Source organism: Neolamprologus multifasciatus, chromosome 13 (genome assembly GCF_963576455.1).
Source record: "Neolamprologus multifasciatus chromosome 13, fNeoMul1.2, whole genome shotgun sequence".
Classification (NCBI taxonomy): domain Eukaryota; kingdom Metazoa; phylum Chordata; class Actinopteri; order Cichliformes; family Cichlidae; genus Neolamprologus; species Neolamprologus multifasciatus.
In genome coordinates, this window is record NC_140451.1 from 14,905,545 (window position 1) to 14,913,852 (window position 8,308).

Here is an 8,308-nt window from a genome sequence, read left to right on the forward strand (position 1 = left end):
AATACCAGAGGCACTTTGCTCTTCTACGTGACTACTAAGCTCTGAAACCTGTCAAAATTAAACATCAGTGTTAGGGGCATTGAATTAGGGGTTCTCACATTTAATGGACAACGTCCCCCTGATGTTATCACTGCAAAAGAGGTCACCTTATACTAAAATAACACTCTGTGCTCATTTCCTCTAAAAGAAGGAAGATTTAGCCATGCATAATTGAGAGTTTGAGCATATGCTTCGTTATGAGTTCAAGGCAGGGTCACTCTGATAGGTCTGTGTGAACCGTGGACTGATCTCTTGTGAATATGGAGAATATGGAGGGAAATGAAACAGAATATTTGAAGATGACAAACCTATGCTGTATAGAGTATGTAATAACCTTTGTTTATTTAGTTTATTCAATCTGTGATTATGTGACTGTTCCCCTTGACATATTAAATCATTTGCCAGTTTTTGACACCTGCAATTTCCCACTCAAATGATTTGCCATCATCGGGCTGTTGGTGTTCTCATGTTGCTGTAACTCGCATCAAAGCGCTAATTGTCACACCTTGTTTATAGTTGACAAATGTTTGATTGATTGGCAATGAGCCTAATAGGATCCAGCTTTGAAGCAGTGCTTGCATGCAAGGATCTTTTAGATTAGTGTGTATAGCAAAATTAATCTGTTTACCCTCAGCGTTTCATCACTGCAGAAGGGCAAAGCAAAAATGTATAGAGACTGAATGGGAGGATTCAATCTGTTTGATGGGCTTGTATGACCTGTGTACTTTTTGTATATAATTTAGTCTATAGAGTATACAATCAGCAATGCTATGCAATAATCTTATCCTTCAGTGATAAATGAAGTGTCCACCATCAACTTTTAAAGAAAAATGTTAAATTCACACTATGTCAGTTCATTTTCTTTAAATTGAGGAACATTTTTCATGTTCAATCCCCTGCACGTGACTTTAAATATCAATATTTTAAATGTGGTTTATAGAGATATTTGTTCTGCTGAAATCCTTTTGACTCATCACCATGACCTGATCTGTGGAAAACCGGTTACGCTTCTTCTCTTTATATTATCATCTGATCGCATCATTAACTGGTAATTAAGGGTTTTGTTCACGTTACCTGTGATCCACTGAGCTAGAACACAATGTAAAATTGTAATAGAAGATTTCTGGGATGATGAGTGCAAGTAATTCATTCCTGTTGTGTGCAATTCCAAGATGATTGAAAGGAAGGAAAATAAAATAACTAAAAATAGGGTCATAAAGAACGTAATCCATAATATTTATTGATTAATTCTGGTGTTCATTTTGCAAAATGTTGTCAAAGACAAATTAAATGATCTATATATAGTAACTAAAGTCTTTAGCCACTCTTCATTTCTTTAAATTTTGTTAGAAAAATTGGAGCTAAATGTAGTGATTTTTTAAAACATGTGCAAACATACATGGAAACGCAGTATATACTGTGAAAAAAAGAGTCTCTACAGTTTAAATGAGCTGGAAATTCAATATTTGGTGTGACCACCTTTATTCTTCAACACAGCCTGAACTCTCTTACGCAAGCTTTAATTTCTTGACCATGTAATTTCTTTAAGTAGTCTTCAGGAATAGCTCTCCAGGCTTCTCCTGTAAAGCCACGCTTTGTTATGCAGACATAGCGATAGATACACTGTCCTACCTCTCATCACTCCATAAAACCTTTTGCCACTGATTTCAGGTCTTATGTAACGTAGGATACTTCAGCTTTTTCGCCATTCTTCCCTAAAGTGACAAAATTTCTAATGAGGGTTTGGAGAATAATTGCTAGATCCACTAAAAGATACATCTATTCCTATTTCTTAAGCACATGACTTTCAGATATTGTTCATCTGCTATAAATACATTTTTAATCCCGGAAGTGGAGAACAAAGCATGCACAATGCACTTGTGCATGCTCTACAATGCACTTCTCCAAAAGAAGTGGTAATGCAAAAATACTCTTATATGAATTGTGAAACTACATTATCTTTAGCATTTTTTAAAAGATTCAACAAAAGACAACAAAAGTTGTCAGATATCTTTTGCATACTCACTCCTTAAATTATTTCCTTTTTAAAGATGGGATAATTCTCAGTCAGTGTCATGTGGACAGTAAATGAGTGAAAAAGAAGCCAAAAGAAAAATTCAAAACACCTTCAGAAAGACTGGCAAACTATAAGAAAGTGCAGCTCTTTAAAGCAAAATATAATTGGAGATTAAGTATCAGAATTTCAGGAGTGGGACCACACCTAACACGCTCCTTCCGGTTCTCATCTATATAGGTTCTCCCAGTTCACCCTCCTTCCCCTTTTCAATTCTTCAAGTTCTTCACTTCTATATAGTACATGGTGATCTGCGAGGCCAGGTAGCCGTCGCCAGTTCCCTTCGAAGCCTTCCCCAAACTGCAGCTCAATTCATGTCCAAGCATTCACCTTTACCTACTAAAACACTGTCAGACCTAAAATGAGGACGTGGGCCCAGCTAGTGAAAGAAGACTTTTGTGTGTATGTAAAGTGTGGTTGTTGCTGTAATGTAAGCGTAGACTCTTTGATACTCTGCACCTGTAATGATATTTTATATATAAAGTCTGCATAAGCCAAACGCTCTTTGCAAAAATTAGCTTTTTTGAGGCTTCTTTGGATTTGATACCAAATTAACCAAAACAAGGTCTTTCAAAAGTATAGTGGCTTGGAAATAAATTATATCACAGTTTTGTACCTCCAGGACAAATGTCTCTTGTGAAAACCTGCTACTTTGTGGGTAAGTGATAGAAAAACATTTTGAGGCCCTTTTAGAATGTGACTGGATATCTCATAATTTGTTAGTTGCTCAAGGGGGAGTTTTCTTATTAACAGCATGAATATTTATGTGGTGTATATATGTATGTATCTATCAACAACATTCAGGTTGTTTGGAGTTTCTGAAAAATAATTGGATTCACTAATGAACCTCCGCAACTCCCTCTGTTCTTGGCATACATGTAATGTGTGCCCTTTTAAGATAGCAGTGGCTGATAGAATGGCTAAAGATTATCAAAGGAAAGAGAAGAAGAGAGAGAGAGGGAGACGTATTAATAGGTCCAAAGGTGTTACTTCTGTAGTTTTAAATTGTCTAAGAACCCCATTACCATTGATACAGTATAAACCAGCAATATAGTATCTAATGTACTTACCAATCTCTTATATTAACAGTGTGTATGGGGTTGATATTAAGACACAGAGAGAGATGTTTTTGAGATTTTGGACTCAGATCACAGCACAGACAAATTTTATGACTTTATATTTGTTAATATGATGAAAATATTTGTAGATGTAGTGAAGGAGGACATGCAGAAGGTTGGTGTGACGGATGCAAATCCTAGAGATAGGATGAGATGGAGGCCGATGATCCATTGTGATGACCCCTAAAGGAAGCAGCTGAAAAGAAGAAGACATCTCCCTCTCAATGGCTGGGCGCGGTATTTGTGTGTTCCTCAAACTTATGGAGGACCACAAGAGCCACGCGCATCGAAATAAAAAATTCTGTGCTTAAATAATGAATTGTAGAATAAAATGTGCATTTGTAAATTCATTTTTGAATTCCAATTTAATAAACTGATTTTTAAAATGCTTTTTAAGTCTTCATTTCAAAAATCTTTTTTGAATTGCACTTTATTAAACTTCATTTCAAAAACCTTTTTCGAATTGCACTTTATTAAACTGCATTTAAAAAACCTTTTTCGAATTGCACTTTAATAAAGTGCATTTCAAAATCCATTTCCCTTTCCTGTTCGCTCAGGGATTAACATGTGGATTAGCAGTTGGATTAGCAGTTGGATTAACAACTTCATTTTAAAAATCCTGCTGCTATTCAAATTAGCCACACTGAGGGATGTAAGGAGCTCTCTGATTGGTTGGTCAGACACAGGCTGTCTGCCAGCCTGGATGTTTCTAGCTCATAACTTCGCCCTGCTAAGAAGCGTGTGTTTGTACAAAGGCCGTTCAGCCTCGGGATTTACACTCGCCTCGACACGGATATATAAAGAATGAAGGGACCCTGCAGCGAAACGGAGAGCCCAACCTCTGACTGAGTGCCTGTTTACAAAGTCTGACCACCTGTGAAGGTAACGCGCTAACGTGGCTAACGCTAGCATCACCGCACGTAGCCTGTTATTTTAAGGTCATCTTAGCTTATGAAAGTTTTACGTCGCAGCTGTACGAGCTAGCTACGTGTTTTGTAAGCTGCTGTGCTCTTCACAAATAAAGCTGGAAGCAGCTCAGACTATTAGAACCAGCACTGAGGCCTCTTACATTTATACAGTGTTAGAGCAACGGCTGCAGCCTACAGCCTTTAAACTAGCGATTAAAATGCTGACAGCAAACTCGTCGGTCCAGATGTTACCACATTACTTTGTGATACTTGTGAGTTTGAACAACTGAGACAGGCTGATTAAAATAACAACTGTCAGTTCTCTCATTCCTTATATCAAGACTGGAGATCACACTACTGATTTCAGCTCATTTAATATGTGAGTGCACAGATTCATTCAACTGGACATAAACGATGATCAAAGGTTGTATATATGACAAATTCATCAAATCCCAGCCTCTAACACAGTGCGCTGAATCTTAGCTTTGAATGTCCAGTATATTCTAATCAGTGCAATCTAAGCATTCACTGAACCTACAGTATCTACACCTGTGTGGCAAAGCTACAGATAATGAAATTTAATTATTAATACAATATACATCATGAGAAACGAAAGCTGAAATTGATTCAGTTTAGTACTTTTCTCTGTGTGCTCTGTGATTATAAAGGCCTTAAATTCTGTGATATATACTGTAAATGATTTTCACAGAGGTCTTAAAGTACTTAAATCACTGCTGATAGTCTGGTTGTTTTCACATGTTTCTAAGTCTGTAGGGCTGTTTGATGACAATTTGGACTCCTCTGGGAGATGAGGACACACCCACACCTGTTCAATACTGCAGCCATTGATGGTGTTATGTAGTGATGGGATTTCCGGCTCTTTTTAGAGATCCGGCTCTTTCGGCTCGGCTCACTAAAAAGAGCCGGCTCTTTCGGCTCCGAACCGGCTCTTCAGGTTGTTTTGTTGCTTTAATTATTTAATCATTAACAATAATATAAAATTATGCAGAAAAGGAATTACTAATGTAAAAAAAAAGTGGTTTTATTTATATATGTTTATATATGGCCCCTAGAGACAAAGCACGTACAAACTCTAAAACACATTTCTAGCATGAACTGAACTTCCAAAACAGAGCTACCCAGATCACTTAAATTACACAATTGAAAGCATGTGCGTATTGTTTGTGTATTTATAGACAAGCACTCATATTTATTCAAATAATTAAAAAAAAAATTCATTTACCTGTTATTACCACACACCAAATCCGGTTGTTGATACTTCCTGGCTTGTGTAGCCACTAGGTAACAAACGCTCAACACTGCGCCCTAGAAACCTGGAGCACTTCTGTTGTCTTTTGTACGTGATTCTGAGTTTGTACGTGCTTCTGAGTTTTTAAGCGTTTTGGAGTTTGTACGTGTTTTGGAGTTTGTACATGTTTTGGAGTTTGTACTCCTTTGTCTCTAAGGGCCACCATAAATATACTTTATTTATTCACTCCACATAAAATGTAATAAATAAATCATATAATACAAAGAACTATTTACATTTTAAACTTTTAACTATTTAAATTTTCAGCTTTTTCCTTTTAAACAAATTTAACGTGAAACAACACAAAACACTGCAAACCACAACACAATTAAATATAAATTAAAATATTAAAACAAAAAGAAGATGCACATTCTCTGTCATATGGGCCTGCATGATTTGTGAATCCTTTATCATCTGCAACTGAAAATAGTGGATGATTACTATACCTTTCTAATGTGACGTTGTTGTCCCTCGCTCTCTTTCTCTCTGGCTCTGTTCCTGTGCTACTGCTAGTGTAACTAACGCCCCTCCCCCCTCTGCCCAGCGCAAAGTACAGGCCGCGCGTGCGGAGTTTAGCGGAAAAAAGGGCGAGAGAGAGGGTGAGAGAAAGAAGAAAAAAACCTCACGGCTCCCAATAAGGAGCCGGCTCGCGTCGTTCACTTCAAAGAGCCGGCTCTAAGAGCCATTTCGTTCGCGAACGACCCATCACTAGTGTTATGGCTCTGAGTCAGCGTTGGGCCATCAGACGCACACACTGGAAAACCAGCACCTGGTCCCATGTAGATTGTTAAATTTTACTCCTAACCTACACATGGCTTCTCAGCACCTGCCTCACCTTCTGCAAGTATTTGGCTTTGGTTGACTTATTTGCTTTTTTGTCATGGTTCTCATTGGCCTGTGGGATAGCCAGGTATTTGTATCTGCACATCCTTGGTATCCTGCTGAAGGAGAAAGACAGATATTCTGCCTTCTGGTATCTCCACCCTTTATTCCAAATCACCTTCTCTGTCGATCCATGTCACTGTCAGTCCTGCTGAGGTGGACCAGTAAGTCGACATCTCACTCACTCCTGTTATACAGCTTAATGTCATCCATGGATGTGGCTGATGGTTTCTCCACTTCTGAATCTATATCTGAAGCTGTTAGTGATCAGCTGGCTTACGGAATCGAGGCCTATATAAAACAGTGCATCATCCTTGCTATATTCAACACTTGAGGGTGAGTTGTGCGATTGCCTTCGAGTTGGCCTCACCTGTTGTCTTCCACAATCCCACCAACTTCCTGATGAATGTTATAATTATGCTGTTAGTTTGCTATAGTATCCATGTGTGGGGATCTGAGGTCATCCAGCATAAAACTTTGCCCAATGAAACATGCAGAGCTACCAACTGTTGCGACCCCTCGTGGCAGCTGAAAGTAGCTACATTAGGTAAACAAACTGAATTCCCATTTTTGTAGCCAAATTTGAGCCAGCGCACTAAACTTTTCTGAGAAATCAGAAATGAATTGAAAATAACATTCAAGCACAAAAACACATTTTTCTGTTTAAGAATGCAAGTAAATAACTGCAATTTGGCATATTAATCAAAAATTAATAAAATAATGTCCTTCACTAATTTTTTTTTTCTTCTTTGTAAAATAGTACATTTTTAAAAATTCATGGATAACAACAATTATTATTATAGCATTAACATTTAATTTTGATTAAAAAGCTTAACCACAGGAACATAGAAAATATTTTTTTTTATAATAATCCCTTTCTACCAAGGTCACTATATATATTTTATAACTTAACTAAATATGTCCTATTTTTCTTCCTATTTTTCTTTCATGTACTGACACATGAGCATTTTTAGTAATGCCAAAAGAAAACAAATTACCTTGGGTACATGACCTCAACCAGAATCTGATTTAGTAAATGTGCTGTCATTCCTTACACCTGCGGTATGGTCAGATAACAAAAATAATCTGAGCTATACTTAGGTGTTGCACTTAGGAAAAATAAAAAGCAAGGAAACATTATACAGACACACAGAGGATAAATGCAAAAGAGTAAATAATAAAGAACAGAATGTGTCAAGTAGGTCCCACAGGATTACAAATGATTTAATTTAATTGTTAAGTTTTCATGTACCAAGTCTTTATTATTTGGGGTGTGAATAAAAAAAAGCTTTGTGGTGAAATATCAAGAAAGATGCAGCTGTTAAGCAGGAGGAAAAGCTTCTTTCTAAATGTTTTTTAATGCTTTCAGTCCGTTTCTTGTTGTATGAACATCATACAGCTGCAACATGAGCCATTTTTATGCAGAATAAGGGTTACAGAATAAAACAAACCTTCCTCCTTGTGCAAGACAGCACATCAACAAAAAACTTTAAATAGCAAGGTCATCTAGAGATGATTCTGGAGGAAAGTACCCTGCAACGCAGTGTCACCAAGATGGATGTGGTTCATTTACTATTCGGTCAGGTCCATTTAGAATGCTATATCATGGAGAATACCTTTCCATTAGTAATACAGACATTAAAATTAAAGTGAGTTCAAGTGACCTGTACTTATAGGTGAACTGTAAAGTAAAATGATTTTCATTAGCTGTGTTTGATAGTTAATTATATGAGAGTATAATATCATATAATTTAAATTTTTGTATTTCTTTGACAAAATGGTAAATGTGAACTTAGTAACACTGTTGTATATCTTAATAGTAAATATGCAGTCTCTAAATAATAAGCATGACATTTGCTTTAAATGAAACAAATTATTGACCTTTAGTAAGGTTCTATTTTACTAAAAAAAATAAATTATCACAAATGAAGAGATGTTTTGTTTTTCTTTATATTTTGATAGGAAAATGAGAACTACA

At 36.6% G+C, this 8,308-nt stretch overlaps 1 long non-coding RNA gene across 1 annotated transcript; it reads left to right on the forward strand.

Annotated features, from left to right (window-relative positions):
- The first annotated feature begins 1,927 nt into the window (after positions 1-1,927).
- Positions 1,928-6,046, forward strand: LOC146505236 (uncharacterized). The gene is made up of 2 exons (XR_014877457.1): positions 1,928-4,113; positions 4,914-6,046. It is a non-coding gene; the product is annotated as an uncharacterized LOC146505236 (long non-coding RNA).
- The last annotated feature ends 2,262 nt before the right edge of the window (positions 6,047-8,308 follow it).